Here is a 22,573-nt window from a genome sequence, read left to right as displayed (position 1 = left end):
TGTTATAATTGAAGATATAATTGGTCTGTTAGACGTATGTTTACTGAGAACTGAAACTACAGTACTGAATGTTTGATAGTATATTGAATATTGAACTGTGTTCGAGTTTCTATGTTATTTTTTTCGGGATCATTTATCTTAATTTTAGGTCTCTTTCCCGACTTATCAAAATATGACTTTACACTGATAATTTGCGTAATTATATAAATCAATCATCCATATTTTACATTACTGAGATAATTTCAAAGATAATTGGGGACATCTATACACTATCAAGGCAATCATAAGCTTATATTAGTTTCACCTGTATGTGCGTTTGTTGGTTTGTAACTCTCTTTTGGGCTTAGAGAAAGTTGCTTATTCAATAAAAATTTCGTTCGATAGATGATTCCAAACTCTGATCTCCATGTTGGGGACCAAGCACTTCGACAACCTTACCAAATACACAGTTAGGGCTCGATAGAAGTTTTGACGTGATGTAAGTGTATAAACAGCGAAGGCATGATACGGGGATGATATCAATTGAATAAATATAGTTTTTAAAAACTAAACAATACGCTTTCAAAGCACACACAAAATAAAAAGCGCCCCACGCTTTATTAATAATAATACTAGTATTTTTCCTTCATTATTGTCTTAAGCTTTCGTAAGAATTATTTTCAATTTCAAAAGCGTGTTATTTAGTATTTATGAACTATATTTATAATCCTCATTATATTATTCAAGAACTGAGGAAATAACAACAAAACAATCATCATTGTATTTTACATTTATTGATTATCACGGAAATTAATTTCTCCATGATTCAACACATCAAAAACCACTACTAAAGTGAGAAAAGTTGTTATTCTTCTAGAAACTTTCCTTTTATAATCAATTGAAGAAACACTCGCTTCTCCTATCAGAACCGTGAAAAAGTAAAGAGAGATATGTTTTTCTCACTTCCAGATAGGAAAACTAATTTAGTTTTTGTAACAGACTAAACGTCAACAAGTACAAGATATATTACCAAGATCTCTATGTTTAAATAGGTCACGGAAAAGAGTTATTTTCTAATTCTACTTGCTTTTCTCCTCACGTTTATTTGTAAAAATAAATACATTTTCCTTTTCAAATGAAATATGTGAAGAGATATTTCAATTTATATGCGTTTATAACTATTATACTATTCCTCAAATTTATACGAAAAAAAAAAACTTCTGTTCCACTGTGAAAATTGAAGAAAAAAGGAAAAGTACTGTTCAAATTAATCATATAAATAACTGTTTCATTCCTGGTTCTGCTTCTAAGAGATATAAAAAACGCGCTAAATAAAATGTACATTATTTCCTTTTTACTTTCATCGCCTTTGAAATAATCGTCATTATATGTTATTTCTACATCTATAATTCATATGTACAAATTATAAATCAAATTTCTGCCTTAAAAAATTCATACATAATTGCAGCTTAATTTCGTATTTTGTGTACAAGGGTGTAGGCTGTAGAAATAATACTTCCATATCAAAATTCACCCAGCTTTTGATTTTTTAGTAAACCTCTCTCCTTAAAGAGAAACTTGAGGTTTTTAATCAGGAATAAAGCGCGGGGGACCAGATCGTGTGAATATAGTCATGATGAGCACCGAAGTGTGAGAAGGTTTTTGTCCCAAAAAGTAGTCTTCAAAAGCGGTCGCTTTGTTTCAAGTTCTTCCTTTACCTTATCAATGATGCGTAATACTCTTTTATACATACCAAGAAACGGTCCCCATCACTTTAATGGTCGACGAAACCCCCTTCTTCGCAGAAGATTTTCCCTTTTCAATCCACTATTTTCTCGTTTCCGGAGTATCCATATTCCATCTACAGTTATGAATCGACACACAAAATGCGAAAATTTTGCTTAAATCTCGTGAATAGGGAATTATCGTGATAATTGCGGTTTTATTAAAGCCGACTTTAGTTGATTTTACTTTTAATGAAGTGGATATTATAAATAGAGTTATGGGAATATTGTGGCAATAGATATATAGCTAGTATTTCTAACATAAATTTTTTTATAAAGTGGTGATAGTTAATTTGTATTTTTTATTTCACTTGATATAACTTACAAATCCATCAACAGATTACCAACCAAGATTATTATTTCTAATAGGCAAAACACATTATTTTTCGATAAAAGGCATTAGTTGACTATAGCAACGTAACCATTATCCAAATAAAAGAATATCAAAATTGCTTTAGATTACCTACCAATTATGACGGTCAACTATAGAGTTTTTAGACATGATTTCCTTCAAAAAAAGAATACCGTCCGAATAGCGAAAACTTTACAACTAACTTCGGGAATTTGACTATATATTAAAATCAATATACTTTTTTATTTTTGAAAATACATGAGTCATAAAGGTAACTAGCCATTGTAAAAAAAGAAAACCATAAAGTTAATGTCTTCCTTAATTAAAAGACGGCAGTTGCCGTTCCGATAATTCCCTAATAAGTCATAAGTCTTTCAGTACTATTTGGTGAACTTTTTCGATAATATCGCTGGTTGTCTCACTTTTTGGCCATCCCGAAACTCGTCGTCATTGAAGCTGATACGTCAACGTTTGAATTCATCAGCCCCAAATGTCACGAACTTGATGATGGTGCACAGTCTCTGTTCACTGTGTCAAATTCCTCTTTCATTTGTGTAGGCGCGTCCTCCATAAAAAAATTTGATGTAATTGCAGCATTTTTCTCAAAATTTTAGAACGACTCACTGATACGTGTGTCAAAAAGAAACTATACATCCAAAGTAACTGAAGTGCTGATACCTTCAGATTGAGACTTTTCAAATAATCCTCGTATATACACAATAAATATTTTCAGGCCCACGGAAGGATTAATTCTATTTTCAGTAGAGGGTGGATTATATTAATAACATACGTGGTGCTAAACTGTCAATCTTGGGTGTTATAGGGAGTGAATTTGAGAAGGGTTGTTAATGGTATGGTATGATAGTGAAACGTGTGGAGGCTCTGTTTGGTAATACTATAAGTTGATTTAGTCGACTGTAGTATATTTCACCGATAAGTAATATTTAGTCCCATAAGAAATGATTATGGTATATCGAAGTTGTCCGTTATTTGGTTGAAATTAACGAAGTAGCTATAAAAATTTTTCAGACTTTCAATTTAGAGTGGATTTTATTGATAAATTTGAATATTAAAATTTTTAATGATATATTTCAATAAACATTAGTTCCCGTAGTCACATTATTGTTTTGAAACATTTCATATTCCCCAAAATCTTTCAAATTGTCACTTCAAAGTTCAGAAAACTTTAGCTTTTGCTTACATCACTTTTGCTCAGGTACTTCTCGTGGCCAGTAGTTTTCTGATGCTCATGATATCATAATATCCCTGGATTATTTAGTTAACCTTAAATTCAGATTTACTATTTAAATTCTACTTTTCTAATACAAATTAAAATTTCAAAGTAATACCGATAGTTTCCCAAAACGTTTGTCAAATTTCTTTTAACTGACTTGATGGACATTTATTAATTAGAACAGAAATGAGAAAACAATCATATACTGGTTTCCAGGTCGTATAAATATTTATGCACTCCAAAGTTTGACTTGAATTTTCTCAAGTTATTTTCAAAAGGCTGCCTTCAAAATGATCCGACCTCATGCATATCCCAAAGGTTGTCACTATCGAGGATTCTTTCTAGCCTTATATTAACGTTCAATAATAAGAATTCTTGAGCGCAGTATCGTATTTTTCTACAGTAAGAAATAAATGTAACAGACATAGATCCACATAAGACCAATAACTGGGAGTGAAAAACATTCCTTTAAATAATTTTTGTGGTGTGAAATTTCTTGTTAAACGTTGTTTATTTCAATCTGAAGTTTTTTACGCTTTCTTTCGGTGGCTTCTTATTTGTTTGGTACAGTCCTCCGTGAAATTTTCAGTAATATTTATATCCTCTTCAATTCTGCTTTCTACACCGTTCATGTCTTTTCATTTATTTCAAATTTATCTATTACTTCTACTATTATCTTCTATTTTCAATTGTTATTTCTTCATCTTATTTTCTTTTATTGTTTTCCTGGTTAACTCGTTGATTTGTATGTATTCTATTGATTTCCTTCTACCTTTTCCGATTATTTTCCGTGCAAGACACTCGGAAAATTCGGATCAATTTTCCTATTATCCTTCTTGTATCGCACTTCGAGATAACAAAGGTAGCGGTTTAGAGCAAGAATTCTTTGTATATACGAGTAAGTATTTATTTATTCAAGTAAAATAAAGAAGAATGAATTCATTGCTATTAACTTTTAACAAACAAATGTTTGATAAAAACATTAACAATTCGAATAAAAATTAACCATATTAACCTACAAAAACCGTATTTGAATAATTTTTGTATAAAAGAGCCTCATGCAATTTTTACCAACCTATTTTTAGGATTATACTTTTCTCTTCTCCTCAAAAAAATTAGAATGCAAAATGCAAAAATAAGATCGAGGAGGTTTTTCACGAATTATTACTAGTTAAACTTCTATCTTGACGGTTCTATTCATCCCGCTATTTGAAACAAAAATTACGAGCTTCTGGTCCCAAACCAAAGGAAAAACGAGTAGCTTTTCCAGTACTGTACTATTGTAACTGTCATGTAATTACGAATAAAACGAGTATGCTTGTATATAACAACAATTTCTTAACATATAACCAAAAACGAGGATAGTTAACTGTTAGATGCGACGAATGGTTATCATAAATCATATTCACGCATAAGTGTAATTTCTAGAAACTTCTCTCTTCTCATTGACGAGATTTGAATGTTCCAACAGAAATGATGAACTGAAGTAATAATTTCTGATCCTTAATTTCACTTACACTTTACAGCATTTAAGCATAAGCATTAATATCTGTTATAATCTTTTGAAGGAAATTCAAAGGATTTGAAGGTGAAGAAAACGGTTCTACAAGATGGATGGAAATCACAACGTCATTCTCGCGGAGTAATTAGTGTTTCCACATTATCCGCAATGTATACAACACCGCGATACTTTGACGATACGAGATAGGTAATAAATCACATGAAAAGCAAATGAAATGACTGCAAGGACCTTTTAGATTACGCATAATGTGTTCATAAATATTCAAATTTAATTATAATGATATTCCAATAAATGGTGCTAGCACCTCCGATATTCACAATCCCGAAATAATAAGTTACTATTAAAATTTGTGAATATATAATAATGTATTTTCATTTCACTGAATTTTTCAAAACAAAACTGCATTCCCAGTATTCAAACTTGGCTATTTTCAAAAGTCGAAATTTTAGGAGTACTTCATTCTCACTATTATAGGCATAGTATATCATGTGCCATACCGTGAGATTGAGGCATACTTGAACATTAGTTTTACTTGGATACATTCAAATATTGCTCAAACATTTGGCAGTCATCGCTTTGGATACCGCATTATTTGAAAATGATGAAAAAATTCAAGTTTCAATAGCAGCCCTCCTACTTCAACTGTAAACAGAATGAAAATTCATAAAATTACTCTTCTTATGGGGAATTGGAAAGAGAGAGTTTGCTACTAGATAAAAGCGGAATTATTTGAAGGAGAAAATACAAATGATCAGTGGTATCATACCGATAAGTAAAAGAACATGAACATTGATAAGATAAATAAAGTTTGACCATCCCCAAAACTTTGCAAGACGAGTATCAAGCTGATAGTTCTTCATTTTCAAAAGTTCCTCCTAAGATATGTCGTTTGTTGAATCGAGAGAAGAAATTATCAATAGAAATAAATAGTGCGACTCTTTTGAAAAGACAAGCAGTATTGTGTTGGTTTGATGGTTTGAAGAACAAATATTAACATGTCACCAATCCATTATTTAATTATAACAATTGAAGTTCTGTGGTTGTGTATCAAAGGGCTTTCAATCTCACAGACATTTTTAATATTCTATGAAAACCAGTATACGCTATAAATTGAACAAAGAAATTGTGGAAAAGCTTAATTTTTGGTCTATCCAGATAGGATAGACTTCTTGTGGACCACCAGCGGCTGTGAAACAAACAGATGAGTATCGAACTTTATTTTGGAATTATCTGTTGACTTTGGCACGTTTCGTGGTCTTGCAGATAGAAAAAATTTCCATCGCCTGGATCGTACGATAACTTTTTACTTGTTCGACGCAGAGCTCTGCGATTGATATTCGATGTTATTTTTGCTCTTCTATTTTTTAAAAAACATTTCCCTAGAGATTTTTCATTGCGAAAGCTTGAGTTAAAATCTGTCAGAAACTTTCGTAGTTGATATTTAGTTTGTCTGGTATAATTCTAACCGTCGCTGCGCGTTTATGACAGTGGGTACCTCGACCAGTCTCCTTCCTAGCGCTTGTCTTCTACGCTGTCATGACCCTTTTTGAAGATTTTTGTGCAAGACTCTTCAACAAATACATTTAATACTCCACCAGAATACACCTATAATATACCTGCTTATCAAAAGAACGCATTTGCTTATATACTTTGGACAAAAAAAGCATTTTCCAGGACTTATCCACGTGTTTCAAGCGTAATGAGCTGGATTTTTGCATCGATTTCCATCTATTCACTTTCATTATAACCTTTTAATATCTGTTGTTCCATGATGTTATATTTAAAGTTCAAATTCGTATTTTTGCGATTTCCGTAGTAGTTTTTTCCCTTGTCTCGCCATGTCATTATTCCATTAAGTCCGTCTAATTTCCGAGGCTCTATAGTTCTTTGAACATTGAATCTATGTAAGGGGTGGTAAGTTTCTGGCCTTTTCCATCAACTTTTATCCTTTCTCCGGGCTTGAGACTGAATACAGTGCCTTTGAAGCTACTTAATTCACCTCAGGACACTGCAAGCGGAGTAAATAAAGCCTTAAGAATGTCTGGCCATCTGGGGGACTTCAAATGGAAAACAAATATATGTCCACTGACAGTAAAGAACGTGAATACAAAACAATCGTAATACCTATACTTACATATACATGGGAAACTCGAGCAAACACAAAAAAAGGACATGATAAGGGCAGCAGATATGAAAAAATTGAAAACTATTTATCGAGTGAGTCTAAGAGATCAAATGAGAAGCAAAACTATAAGACAAGATGTGAATATTCAGGATATAGTAGTATTCACGAGATCCAGTCGACTACATTTATTGGAGAGACATCATAGATAGCACGATGAAAGATCAATGGGCTAAATGGGAAAAGGATAAAAAACTAATTTCAATGAGACCTCCTGGTCAACCTTCTAAGAGGTGGAAAGCTTGCCATCAACTTCTCCAAAGGCTGAATAGTAGAAGAATCAAGACTAAATCTTAAGAAAACAAAAAGAAAAAGAAGAAGAAGATTTCCAACTGTACATGAAACATAGATTAGTCACTTGTTTTTAAACACAAACAATTGTCAAAACGTCTTTACTTCGGATATTTAGCTATGTCTGATTTTTTGTAGAAATATCGATTAGATCTTACAGAAACATCAAACTCACTATATAGGTCATTCGATTCGATATTTATTACCATTTCAACAAATTCCAATTTTTTTTTTGATATTATAATATAATTTCGTACTATGGTGTAATTTATTCAAAATAGAAACACAAAATTAAATAATTAAATGACTTGTCTGCTATAATCAAACAGTGTTGGGGTGTGTAATTATTAAAATTCCCAGATTTCAGAGGAAATTATTTCATAATAGTATTATATTCGATAATAAAATCGAAAATATTTATTATTCGCCATATTTAAAAGGTTTTATGTTATGTTCTGCCAGCAATTCAGTGAACATATTTAGTATTCCATACTCATATGTACGGAATAATGCAACTAACTAAAAAGCAATTATGCTATAAATAGAAGTAAATAATTCAGATAATGTATTTATTGATTTTGTTAAAAAACGAAATTTGCAAACTTCATGACATGACATAATTTTAGTTTCGATTAATTGAGTAGTTAGTAATTTTCCAAAAACCTATTTTACTTTTCATTAAGGTGCCCTATATGTGGCAAATACGACGAAATGTGTAAAATTAAGTTTTCTGTCGGAATTTCTTTAATTTTTTCAAGATATGAACAAATAGTATTACTTATTAAACTTATCAGGTGAGTTTAAACATATATTGATGAGTTTTTTAACCATATTTCACAAAAATATAACTTAAAACTGGCGGAGATATTAGCTGTTGATGTACATAATAGAAGCCACAATTTTTATCTTGCACACACATGACTTGAGCTCTAGCTCGTTCATAACTAATACAATACTAGAACTACTCTCATTGAACGGGCAAGCAGACAAGTATGCAGAGATTTCAATAGTTTTTAAATCGCAAGAGTTCAATCTCAGAACAGATTCAGAGAAAACAACTATTCTATCGAGTAATAGTAATAGAAAAATCGCTAGTAGATAAAAATATATTTCACAAAATTTTGTGATGTGGCACAGGTATTCAATGAAATATGTCATAACGGTATGAAGCACAAAATGAAAGATGTACTTGCCTATAGAGTTCTTCGATACTGCAAAATTCCGTATCTTAAACAGACACTTCAGACTTAAACGAGAGGAAGCCAACTTCGACTTTAAGAAAATTAACGCAGTAGTGCCAAGGTAGTGTAATAAGACTTCTAACATACCTCTGGTTTACAAATAATATACCCAAATTCATCTGTGTATACAGTATATCCAATTAAAATTTATGGTAAATTTCATAAAACACCTGTAAATTAATAAACAACGAGAGTTGTCATTTTTTTGTAGCCGCACGATTTCTTCCCTTAGGAACTCTACATATGGTAGAAGTATATAATGTACCTTATGGCTCACCCTGTACATAAACTACTGTTATTAGACTTTCTAGTAACTATGATGAAAAATTGTTATTTTACTGAATTTCAATTTCGTTACGTTTCTTGTACCACAACAATATAATTTTATTATTACTAGTATTATCCATTTTCAATCTACGAGTACGTGAAACAATTCTTTTTTCACAGTGTTCAACTATCGATTCACAAGAATAGTGGTTTATTTTGCTACTTTTCCACATGTGTTATTGGAAGTCATTGCAAAAGGTACAACCGCAATTTCTGCTTTTATTACAAGAAAAATGATCTCATCGAATTTGAATTGTAATATCGAAAGAAAACAACTTTTGAATTCTCTAGTTATGGAAATTGATCGGCAAGAAAGGTATAAAGTTCGAGAAAGTTACCAATTTCATCAGAAATTTTTCTTTGATATTTTCAGGACGTGATGCTTTCGAATATCCTAATTTCGTTTCATGAGATTTTGTGAGCTGAGATGAGTAAATTATATTAAACTTCACTAAAGATTTTTCTTACTTTGAATATCATTGCAATACGAGGTCTGGTTATAAAATAACGAGACTGTTTACGAAATGAGGTTTTATTATAAAAATTATTCTACTTCCCCATCAATATACTCCCCTCCCCTCGCCACACATTTTTTCCATTGATCGAAGCAGTGCTGATAGTCTTCTTTGGTGAGTGCCTTTAAGAGCTCTGTTGTTTTTTGCTTTACCGCTTCCATCGACTCAAACCGGGTCCCTTTCGAAGCAGATCTTTTTCTAACTTTTCTAATCTTTCAAGGAAATCTGAGCAAACTCGTTGATGCAAGAACTTTTGGTCAGGAGTCAGTTTTTTGTCATGTGTAATTCCTCGTGTAAAATTTTTCTAACTGTTTTTTTATCGGCGCTTACAGCATCGGCAATCATCACAAATTGGTTGATTTTGGTCACTGTTTCCGAAGTTGAAACAGTAACAGGTCGACCTGGGCGCTGGTCATCTTCAGTGCTTTCTTGGCACTCACTGAAGCACTTACACTACTCAAAAACATGCACACGAGATAGAGAATTGTCCCCATAAGCCTCTTGCAACAATTTTTAACACTCAATCGGACTTTTTTTCTCTCGCAGTCTCGTATTTAATAGCCATATCTAGTATTCTTCAAAAAACTAATACGGTCATATATTGCAGTTTGATAGATGAAGCTGTAATATAGATATATCCCTAGTTATACATTAGTTTTATTATTGCAAATTACTTCTTCTGTGTATATACAATGACGGAGAAAATAGTTCAAGCGACATCTTTCATAAGTGAAATGAACAGAAATCCAAAGTGGACGTAAATGGGAATGAGCGAAGTCATAAATTACACTGAAGAGTATGAAGTGACGCCTCGGCTCAACGTAAATAAAAATCCTAACCACCATTTCTATGCAAATGCTATTTATGCAGTACCAAATAAAAAAATTCAGGATCAAAGAGACAAGAATGCCAAGGAAACATGATCTACGGTAATATCAGATTTTTATTACTTTTTTGTGCTTTGATTCGTGAATTTAATAAAAAAACAAAGAAAAAATATTACAAATTACAACCGATACGCTACCTGCAGCCGTCGAATGGTCGGTCAGAATAAGATCTGATGTATGATCAGAGTCGTGTAAGGAGTGGGATCAGACACGTGTCGGAAAGGTGTCAATTAAGCTGTTTAAACTCTAGAATCATTTCCATCTCGGACACTCGTCTGATTGTATGATAGTAGTCGGATTGGGAGGATGCATGATAGGTGTATCTAGGCCTTATCTCGATTAGTTTCCGAACAAAAATGAACGTAAACCGGATTAGTTTACGAACATTCAAATCATTATTGGATTAACCCGATCACAGTTTTCTAGAAATTCTCCAGTAACATTTTTTATTAGTACATCCTGTTATTATAATTGAAATTATTAAAAAAATGTTTTTATAAAAGAAGTACATAGTAAGTTTAGATATGATTAAATGCTTATTAATATTAATGATTTTTACGAGGTAAGTTGTGGTCAACATAACCAAAATTGCAGTTTGAATGATACAAAGCTTGTAATTATTAGAAAAATCTGGAGTTTACGCAATTTTGTAGAAAATCTTCTTACATCTATATCTAAAACTACAAGATACTACAAGTAAACGAGAAATTTCTTATAGTAGGTGATTCTAGTTTATTACTACAAGTATATTTTAAGAGGTGCTCTATTCTAAAAAAACAGCAGTGTCCATATCGCACAATATCTCAGAAGCAAGTGGGCGAGCGTTGATCGCGTTTTTCTGGATTTGTCAGTCGACCGTTATGTTCCAATTAATCGCGTCCCTCTAGATATTGGAATTACACATAAAGCTAGAAACGAAGAATTATTTGGTCTCTCAACATTTCCTTTTTTGTTAACGGTATCGTAAATCAAAATAAATGCCATTAATGAGCTAAGGAAAATTCTAGACTGCTCCACGAAAGTCGAATTCCACAACCTGATCGTATAGTGGAAAAAAATTTTGCCATTAAAATTGGACGAAGAAACAAATCTTGATTAATTAGAAGACGTCGCATGTACAGACTACAGAAGAGCTGTAAGGCAATATCTTAATGAACGATCTCGTACGTAATGGATTAAGAAGAGAAACTTGGCTCATAAGATTTGACAAACGTGAATTTCTTCTTGTAGAATTAAAGAAATAAATTCGAGAAACCCAACTCGTGTCTTTGAAAGAACTTAATGATGAATAATAGTACATGAACTGTAGCATGACAATTGGCCTGTTGCGCTTTTTATCAAATAGTTTTTACATTTTGTTAACTATTGTATCCCAGTATTTGCTTGAATATCAGTATCGAAATAAGCGTCTCCTTGACCTGCAACTTCTACCAGAGGCAACAACTTAGAAGTGAATTTCAATAAACCTATGTAACTTTGATACTTGCTGGTGTTTTAACATATTTTCAAATTAGAATTTTAGACAGAAAGAAAGACAACGGTAATCATTAATTAACCATGGTTATAAAATCAGTTTTTTTATATATCATTGTATGTAACATGTACAAACAGAAACATTTTTTAAACAAGCAAAGATCACACCGTTGACAGTCCTTAGACTGCTAAAGTGTGAAGGAAAATTTTTTGTTTATGGATATAGTTATAAAATGTCAAAAACAAAATAAAAATTATAATAATCATCCTGTGTTTCAATATTCCATCTACCTATATCTTATATAAACCATTTAATTGTGAAATTTAGATGGTCAGTCCTGGTTGTCCCATAAATTGTAAATGAAACCAAAATATTTTACAAAATACTTCATTTAATCAGCATTTTAATTTCAGGTATATAATTTTATACAGAGTGGCAGATCTATCGAGTATATAATCTTTGAGCAATAGACACTGATCTTTCTCGCTCACGGCTATAAGTACACTAAAAAGCGAGGTTACGCCTTCTCGGCTGTTCTCTATGTTTCGTAACAGAGCCGTCTGATATTGAGTGCTACCACATTTACGATTCTAAATTTTTCGTGTGTTTATACAAAAATTCCTGTTTATATTTGAACTACCAAAATACATACAAGGTGATAAACTATACCGTAATTACCTTGACATTAAGTCCTTACACATAGTTCAACCTAAAACTTTGTTCTGCTAGAAGAACCACACGTTTCTGATATATCAACACTATAAATAAATTTTACGTTTTCATATTGAACAAAACAAATATTCCTCGATATTTATCTACTCGCAATAATATAAATTGATTAACTCTTCTAGCATTTTTAATTTTAGAGCACTGTCGAACTCATTTTACACTTTTTTAGACTTGTCTCCTTTTGCAAAAACAAAAGGGAAACAATGATACAAAACCTCTGAAGACAGTGTTCTAACTCCTCTTTCATTAAAATAGGCATATTACTTCCTAGTTACTAATATTTAAAGACTGCTTTATACTCGATTTTTTCCCATTGTCAGAAAAATCTTTTCCACTCATACGATCATCAAACAAAACAAAGAGTCCAAATAGCTGAAATTGTTGTGAGAATCCTTCAACTCATGCGCAAATATATTTCTCAACTCATATTGATTGTGTTGAAATCTTCAGGTAGATAAGGAACTTTTTATACAATCCTCGTATTTCGGTTGATTCACTTCTAGTGTTTTTCAAACAAACACACAGTCCACAGCAACCACAAAACACCCAATATATTCGACTTATTTTAAACGCATCGCAATTGATGGCATGACCATCACTTATTATTGCAGCCAAACAAAATGCCTGTGTTCGTATCTAATTAAAACTTGGGTTTATCTTACTAAAGTCCATTTAATAATTAATTGGATCATTATACTAATTGATAGGGATTTTCCTCGTAAGTCTTCTGATATGATGTTGGTTATCTAGCAGCTGAAATGCCTCTACGATTTCATGGAGGTGAAATATGCCTCCGTGTTTCTTTGCAAACTTCTCTTTCAAATATCTATAGTTATATTTACATTTCTCACGTGCAAAAAGTATTCACCGTGGCACGAAACATGCTTGATGTGAAAACACAAATGATACGTTAGAAAATCAGAAGTGTCATTTTCCATTTTTGAGAGAACTTGCACTTAAGTCAATTAAATTTTAAACAAATATCAGGGTGGACTATTTCTTATAAATCACTCTGTATTTATAGTATTTCGTTGAAATTTAGTCTGAATATCGATGGATTTTTCGTTAACTCGGTTATGTTTTCAATACATAAGTTTAATATCATACAAACGTAAATATACATCCAAACGTATCAAATCTCATTTGATTAATATCTTGTATATGAGGAAAGACTCTTACAGAGTTTAATAAATTTTTTCCATTATATTCGTATCTACTATAATTCAAGACATGATGTTTACTTCAATTTGCCATATAACTTTAAATTTGACTTCGAAATTATCCAACTTCTCTACTTTTATTAAAAAATTCCGATTTATGCCGAGACACATCCTCATCTCTGTAAAAATTATGGAATAAATATGATGAGAAGTCTATAAAAGAGCTTCTGAAATGAAAGTGTTATTGGAAAATATCCATAAAATCTTTTCGTCATATTTGCGAATACGAACAAGTTCCCGTTTTATAGCTTTCGCATTATAATGCATAAAATGAATCAAAAATTGAAATGTTTGCTAATAAATACGTTGGAAATGGATGAATTATTCTCATTCGTATTCATTGTTCGGAGAAAATTGCAGAGACAGATGCACAAAAGTTTATTATTTGGGATGAAATTGAGGATTTGTTTTTCACTACTTCGTCTCGATGAAATGAGAAGTATTCTTTCGAAGGAGAAAGATGAAGAAACTTTCACTAGGGTGGTAAATTGTCTTTGATTGGGAACACAAGATCATTTGACGTGAAGGTTAACAGCAATGCAAAAATTCGCACTTTCAACTCCATTGGTTTAGTGTCATTTTTAATACCTGCAATCTCCAATTCTAGGTAGAAGTCTTGTTACTTTTGGAATAATAATCAAGCAAATGTCAATAATAATTCATTAACTGAAAACTAAATTGGACATAGACTCAAAAGAATCTATACTGTTAACTGTCCTGTTATTCATCTAGGTTCTCTTTGTTCTTTGTTGCTCATCGTTGCCGTACTAGAAGAAATAATTTGAATATTTACTCAACTATACCCACTTCTGATCTATTAAAAATTTCATTATATTCAATGCCAAGAAATTATTGAATCAGCTAGAGGAGAGAATACAGAACAAAGACATTTCTGCTTGAAAGACCTCATTATTATTTGGTAGAATTCTACAATTTACAATAGTCTCAATAACTCAATAGAACGGTATAATTCAATTTAGTACGAAGTCAAATTGTTATTTTATATTTCTATTTTTCATATTTTTATATTATCTGATATGAAATTGTGTTGCCTTGTCCATAAAACTGTGAAATTTTCTTATGACAATAAAGCTTATCTCTCTCTCACTCTCTCTCTTTCTAAACATGCTTATGTAGTAGCGCTTGGTAGCATAAGAGTTCTTGAACGGTATAAAATAAGGAGAAAAGGGGCCTATAATCTATGAAATATTAGAAGAGACTCCGAAAAACACAACTTATTTGATTAAACTAAACATATATATGCTGGGAAGATTATGACTAGAAAGGAAATTAGTCTCACCATTTGTTATATTTTTCAAACAATAATATATTTTTATATTCGTAAAATCTCTTAGAGCACAAAAATTCCTGTGGTATTCCAATTCTCTCATTTATAATTTTCCTTCGCTCATAATACCTTGCAACGCGACTTGAAATGAAATATCAAATAGGTTCGATTTACTCAATACCGCGACGCTTTGCGTATCGATTCGTATTCTTTCTTCCTCGGTTAACATTATGCGTGGTACACGAAAACGTGAAACACGTTTATGCTTTATTACCTGTGTCATTTATGTGAAGTACTAGAAGAATTTCTAATAAATCCATACTATAGTATTTTGGATCAAATAGTACAAGAGCTATGAATCCGATAACTTGAATTATGACCAATATTTTTAAGGAATTTCCATATTTATGTCGGGAATTGTTGTTATGAACTGGATTAATGAGTTAAACGAAAAATTTCATTTAAGGGGGGTTATTTTAGAAAGTAGGGAGTTGTCTGGGGAAAAATTTTTATTTATTTAACTTTTATTTGAATTAAAATTGAGAACTGCCTCTCGATGTGCAATGTATATCTTTATATAATCTTTTTCTCATGTTGCAACAAGATACTTAAATTTGCTTATGTCATTTGATTTATCTTAAGCTGGATCTACTTATTTTATTATTTACTGATCATGATCATGGTCATGTTTTTTTCTATTTTTGACTCCTGCCTAATACCGTTGCAAAGAGCGGAAAAAAATTCGATTTTCAAAAACTCTAATTTCGATAATCTACTTTGTTATTCTCACATTATACAGTGTATCTACTTAAGTTGGAGCAATATGGAAAACTTTTTTATTAGTTGTTTTATGAAAAAAACTTATTCTCCATAAAAGTTCTGCATGGTCCAAAAGTTGAAAAACAACTATCAAATATCAATTATTTGAAGCAGTATACGAAGTTTGCCAAAAATCCAAAAAAATGTTATGAAGTTAAGTTGTTTTGAGTTCAAAGTTATATTCAAATGTGCAATTACAGCCATTTATTATGAAAATTCCGGTTTTGTGATTATTTACTAATCATTCCGTATTAATTATTGTGGGTAAATACTATCTATGTCTATTACCTGTTAAAAATAAGATAATCTTTCTATTTATTACTGTTTCTGAACAACCTTGAAATTCAAATTCGTAATGAATGCTTAATAATTATCTATTGTAAAAATTGAAAAATCCATACATAGAATATTTAATAATCCGTATCATATTTGGAGTAATTTTTTGGCATTCTTCAGAAATAATCCTCTCCAAATGGTATACATCGTCAAAATGTTCACGCTGATAAACCTGTTGTTTCGAGTAACCCCATGAAAAAAGGCAAGAGGAGTCAAATCAGAAGACCCAGGAGGCCAAAAAATATCTGAATACCTTCCGATTAAACATATTTTCAATCAGTACTCTAACGTTTAATTTACTATTGATGGAAGCATCGTCTTGTTGGAAACAAATTTTCATACGTTCTTGTAACGGAAGTTCGTGAACCACTTACCTGATTTTCTAATAATTCTAAGTTTTTTGCGTTATTTGAGAAATGTCGAAAGAAAAACAGATCCAGCTAATTTATTTTTGTACACACAATATCATACGTTCGTTCTAAAAGAACAAAAGAGTTTTTATTACAAAGTTTGGATTAACGTTAGACCACCAGCGATAATTTTGTGATGAGACGGTTCCGTTTGAAGAAAATGTTGCCTCGTCGTAAAATATTATAGTTCTTGTGAAAAACGGGTCTTCATCCAGCTTTCCTTGGATCAGAGCGCAGAATTCAAAACGAATATCGTCGCTTCAAATTCAGTGTCTTCAGTCGCGTTTATTCTTAAATTTATTTTCAATACTTCCACTAACATTAAATTTATTTAAAATTTTTGCAATTGTTGAATTTGACATTTTCATTGTAATGTTATGAACACTCACTCTGATATTCACTGTCACATACTTCATGTTGGGGCATCCTAAATTGCGTTAATTTCTATCCTGTCAGAATAATTAATATTGAATGATCAGTAAATAATCACAAAACCTGAATTTTCATAATAAATGACTGTAATTGCATATAACTTTCGATTCAAAACAACTTCACTTATAACCTTTTTCTGAATTGTAAAAAATAAAGACACACCTCGTATACTGCGTTAAAAAATTGATATCTGATGGTTGCATATTGACAAGAATAACTTTTTTCCATAAAATCACTAATAAAAAAGTTTTCCATATGGCTCTAACTTATGTAGACACACTGTTTAAGCCACAATATCTAGGAACGGTATAATTCTTTTCCATATTTCAAGGATATTGAAGAACAATGGAAGTTTGACCAAATAACACATTATTTTAAATGATTGATATATAATTGTTTGAAAAACGGAAAAAAAATAACAAATTTTTCCCCTAGCCACATATCGGTCACACTGTACAACAAAAAAAGACCGCTTCGCAACGTTATTAGCTACGAATTTTTAATGAGCATTGAGAGCAGCTATGATTACAAAAAAGTTCCGGCTTCCTCGGAGATGTGGAAGGTAACTTTTTAAACTCGACGTGCTCAATTATTAGGACAAAAATAATATGCCTTAATCTGCCTCAATCTGCCTATCCGATGATAACACCGCAAAGAAAGGAAAGGATTAGAGTACGCCTTTGTTTCTTGCATTACTTTGTTCATCAAATTGTTTTAAATAGTACAATTCTACCATAATGAAAGTCTTAAATAGAAATGCAATGATCGACCCAGAAAAATCTCAGCTCTTCTCAAAAGAAACAGCAGAGATGGTTATGGAGAGTGTAGAAGTTGATTCTCTCAGTTGGGATATTGTCTAAAGAGGCTCAAGAAAGTAGAAATAAGGATTTCAAGATTTTCCGAATCATAAACTTACGTAAATAACTCGTACCGAACTAAACAAAAAGCATCTGAAAATCAGTATTGCAGCTAAGGAACTGTTAATCGAGTTTTCTTGAATTTGAAATCGTAAGTTTCTTATCAAATTGAAAAATTTTTGACTGAACTCCTAGTTTTATAATCTACAAAATTCTCCAGCTTCTGGACCTCATGGAATGATTAATTGCAAGCATTATTTACTTTGAATACAAAATAAAAACAAATACTTGTTTCATGAGAACAACCTATCACGAAAATTTCATATTTCTTGCCAATAGTTTTTCAATTCCTATTTAGTTGTTCAAATTTATTCGAAATTCCAATAGAAGCAGTACAACTTATTGTATTTTTTGCTTTAAGTAGAATGAGACCAGCCCTAGGTTTCTATCTTGATCCTTCAGATATTGAATTTTTTTCATTATTTGAACAATCAACCCCACTGTTGGTCGTACTACCATATTTTTATTTATAATATACTGCGAATATAAATCGATTGCTGATATGGATGTATAGTCAGCAAAGTTTAGCCTTAGAGGACACCCTATTGTCATTGTGCCCTCGGAATTTCTTATAGTTTTAGTTATGAAAATAAAAGACAAATATTATATAATTAGAAAAGCTATTTGATTCTATTAATTGTCTTTTACTTTTTTTATAATCTCTAGTGTACCATCCAGGAAAACTGGAGCTATCTTAAGGAAAAGAAGTTTTCAAATCCATTTCCTAAAACTACCACACTAAATCACTAACTTTTCTAAATCCTTTATATAACTTTGATTCCCTCCTAATTTATTGGCGGAAAAAACTATCTTATAAACATCGCAATCAACAAATCAATGTCTCTCAGCAAATACGTGTGGATTAAAGAGACTCGAATGTAATCGATAATAATATTAGTGGGTAATTTTCCGTTAAAATGACTTAAGTTGTAGTATACGGGATCAGAAGTTGAGAATAATGACCGAGGCACGTACATCGTTAAGACGAAATGTTGCCACTGTTCACCGGCTTACTTTCTGGTACTTATTATCTATAATTAACAAGTTTAACGCAGGAACATATCAGGTAGGTACGTGCTTGGATCGCTACATTGAATGCACTCTAAAAACATTAAGAGTCAAATTTATTAATGGTCTAATAAAACTGCATAACATATCATAATAGAAATGAATGATAATGGTTATAACGGATGATAGTTTGTCTTTCAAACTACGTGTTTACCGTACATCCACGAAGTATAGTTGCAAGGAGTCCGAAAGGTATAGGATTTTTCACATCCTTTACATACACAATAAAAAACTTACATAGTATTATTTTTTACCACTGGCTGCCCAAGTATTCAGGAGGTACCGGTTCTATTATTGTTACGAACAATCTCGCGAAATGAGTCCTTAGGCCGGCCCTGTTCTGCTACAATGGATTTTTGAAATTCGGCGAATTCGCGCGGCGCCTATAATCTGTTTTTTATAAATGGCGGTTGCGCCTTTAAAGAACTTTTTATTATGGAAGGAGGCTTATTACAGTATTTCTATTTATTTATTACTTGTGTTTCTTTTTGTTCTAGAACTTTGTAGTATATAAGTTCATGTAGCGCATTAAGTTAGTTTTAAATAAATAGTCTTAGGGAAAAGGACGAATTAGTAAAAGTAATCGCAGAAATTATTTAAGTGATATTTATAAGTAAATTATTATGAGTTAGTGTATTGTATAGTTTGTAAATAAATTGAGAAGTAAGAGACAGTGTTGTTAATTCACCCCACAAATAGAAAAAGTGTAAACAAGTACGAAAAGCGTTACATTATTAATATTACACGTAAATACGCAATGATTAACCTGCGTCGTCAATGTGAAATCGAATTAATTCAAATATAAAATTTACTTTGTTGGAATTATATTTAATAAAGAATGAGAAAGTTTTTTTCCGTTGCTTCAGTGGCCGAAAGCCAAGTGAAAATTTAGACTCAAAGGTCCAAAGAGGAATAACCTCAACATTCTAATTATTCTAATGTGATAAAAAAGTTATATTTTTTCCTAGAAGGATCTTAAAATGATAAGTAAATGGAGCTCTGTCCTGATTAAAAAATTAAAAAGTACCAGTTTCAATTCACAAATTACATTTCAATTCAAACGATGGTATATTTATACAGTGGGCACTTGATGCAAAAAATTTTCTTATGCGAACTTTCGTTTATGAGTTATAGGCCTTTAAAGTTGCGAAATCAAAAATTGTATTTAAGATATTTTCTAAATTATACATTCGAATTTTTAATGGATGATTACATATGTTCAAGTAGTGTGTTTGTCGCAATAAATAAATCTACACTACTATCTGAAGGCCAGGGGCAGCTTATGCCTAATGGTTAACAATCCGTAACTCTCACAGGGACAAACTGTACAATCTAAAGATAGCAAAAATGAATTTTTCAGTCGATTTTTCAAAGCAGATATGTAGACTTTTAGATCTTTTTACATGCCAAGGAAACCGTTCGCCTTAAAGAGATATTCTAAAGGAAAATAACATAAATTGTAAGCTAACCAACTAAACTTTTCTACATTTCAATTTTTTCCTTGAGTAAGTAACACCATGTTCGGCAGTAAGCAGTTCAATTGGAAATAGATGATTACAATTTATGATAATTTTCTTCAAAATGTCTCTTTATGGCGAACGGGTTCGTTCGATATAAAAATCTACATATCTCCTGAATCTTAAATTTTATCGAGTCAAAGAGTAAGTATTTGAGAAAAAAGCGATTGAAACAATAATTTTTGCTATATTTAGATTGTGCAGGTTAACCCTGAAAAGTTACGGATTGTTAACCATTTGGCATGAGCTGCTCAAGGCCTTTAGATAGTAGTGTAGAATTTTTTATTCCGCCAAACACACTACATGTCTATAGGTAATGATTCATTCGAAATTCATTATGTTCAACTGTATAATATAAAAAATTGAATTGAATTGAATTGAAAATACACTGCTCTGGCAGACTGTTGGTGATGGAATTTCGTTCTGGCATTATATATTATCAATTGGTTATTTATCTTTTTCATTCTGTTAAAATTTGAATTTATGAATGAATATTTATAGCATTTTGTCAACAACTAGGAGTAGTTTAGAGGATTTACTGTAGAAAGTTTTGTGACTTGAAATTAGTCACTGGCTCTTGGTCTAGGCTTCTACAAGCTCTTTTCTATCAAGACTTGGCCACAAATTGCATATGGAGTTTCTGGTGTTAATTTTTTGCCGTAGCCACGTCGATTTTCAGATTTAAATACTGTCGAACATGTGGAGATATGATAGAGAGAAACTGCCCAATTTGCACCAACAATGATACTCGAGATCAATAGGTAGGCTTAGTTGGCAGGATAAATTATAATTGAGAACAGAACAAGATTATATATTATTATAATCAAGCGCCAAATTCATGTAAATGACGGTGCTTTGACTTTTTTTTTTGTTATCAAATGATCATCTAATCATTTAAAACATTCAAATAACAACAATCCTTGATATAATCAACATTCTATAATTAGGAATTACTAAATGTCTCTTCAAATTATTAAGCTTCTGTTCATAATTTTGTGACTATTCTATTGAAATCTACGGTTTTTGGTAATTAGAGTAATTTGAGTGAGTTTTCAGATGAATATGATAATTAATATATTCAAGTTTTCAAAGTTTGTAACTCATCAAAGATGTAACGAAATTCCGAAAACATGCTAATCACAAACCGAACAAAAACGCTTCGTATTTAACTTGGTTAGAACTAATTTTGCCCAAGTTTGATTTGGATAAATCATACTACTAGTTTTAATGAGCTTATTCCAACAAGGCGGGCTAGATAGTTTTTTTATTTATTTCAAAACGAAAGATAATTCCAAATTGGCTGGAAAAGTGATCTTACTATCTTCTCGAGAGTAAAAATATAAATTCAAATTTTCCAAGAGATCTCCATCAAAGTAATAATATAATGCGATTAGTTCTCGTATTCGTTGGTTATATTCGATTGAAATTTGTGATTCCAGAATTCCATAGAGAACAAAAAGTCTCAAAAACTTTCTATTACAATATTTGGTATGAATATGTTTCATTTACTACAATAAAACTATGTTGATATGATTTGGAAAGCAGAATTTAATTATTTTCATTAGTTTTTCATCATTATGAAGAATTTGATATTTGTAATCTTTAGATTCCTAGTGATAATTACAGCCATTAGTTGTACATCAAACGACATTATATTCTAAACTTTGGCAGTCGTTTAGTACACCAAAGTAATATTTCTAATTATAAATTTGTGCGGCAAAAGTCAGTTTAATGGCCACCTAGAACCCCAGATCTCAATGCTTTGTATTGGGGAGACCCAAAAGTAATGTCGTTACTCCGCATGTCAATATTTCATTGTCATTTGTCAGCTTCTTGTTTTTTTCGGAGTTGTATTTTGACGTCATTGTGACCTGTTCACTTCTAAATAATAAAATGTTAGACTTTTCATAATTTGTTACATGGCTAGTCCAATACCCTAAGAACATATACGGCATTGTTTGTTTTTTGAGTTTCGCGAAGGTAGTAGTCCAATATACCCGATATTATTTATCATAATCGTTTAAGAAGTTATGGGCATGAATAAAAAAT

At 31.4% G+C, this 22,573-nt stretch overlaps 1 protein-coding gene across 1 annotated transcript in view; it reads left to right on the top strand.

Annotated features, from left to right (window-relative positions):
• Window positions 1-22,573, top strand: part of LOC130898669 (potassium channel subfamily K member 17-like) — a 352,246-nt gene that overhangs the window by 321,368 nt on the left and 8,305 nt on the right. The window lies entirely within an intron of this gene.

Source organism: Diorhabda carinulata, chromosome 10, assembly GCF_026250575.1.
Source record: "Diorhabda carinulata isolate Delta chromosome 10, icDioCari1.1, whole genome shotgun sequence".
Taxonomy (NCBI): domain Eukaryota; kingdom Metazoa; phylum Arthropoda; class Insecta; order Coleoptera; family Chrysomelidae; genus Diorhabda; species Diorhabda carinulata.
This window is presented reverse-complemented; position numbering and strand designations above follow the sequence as displayed.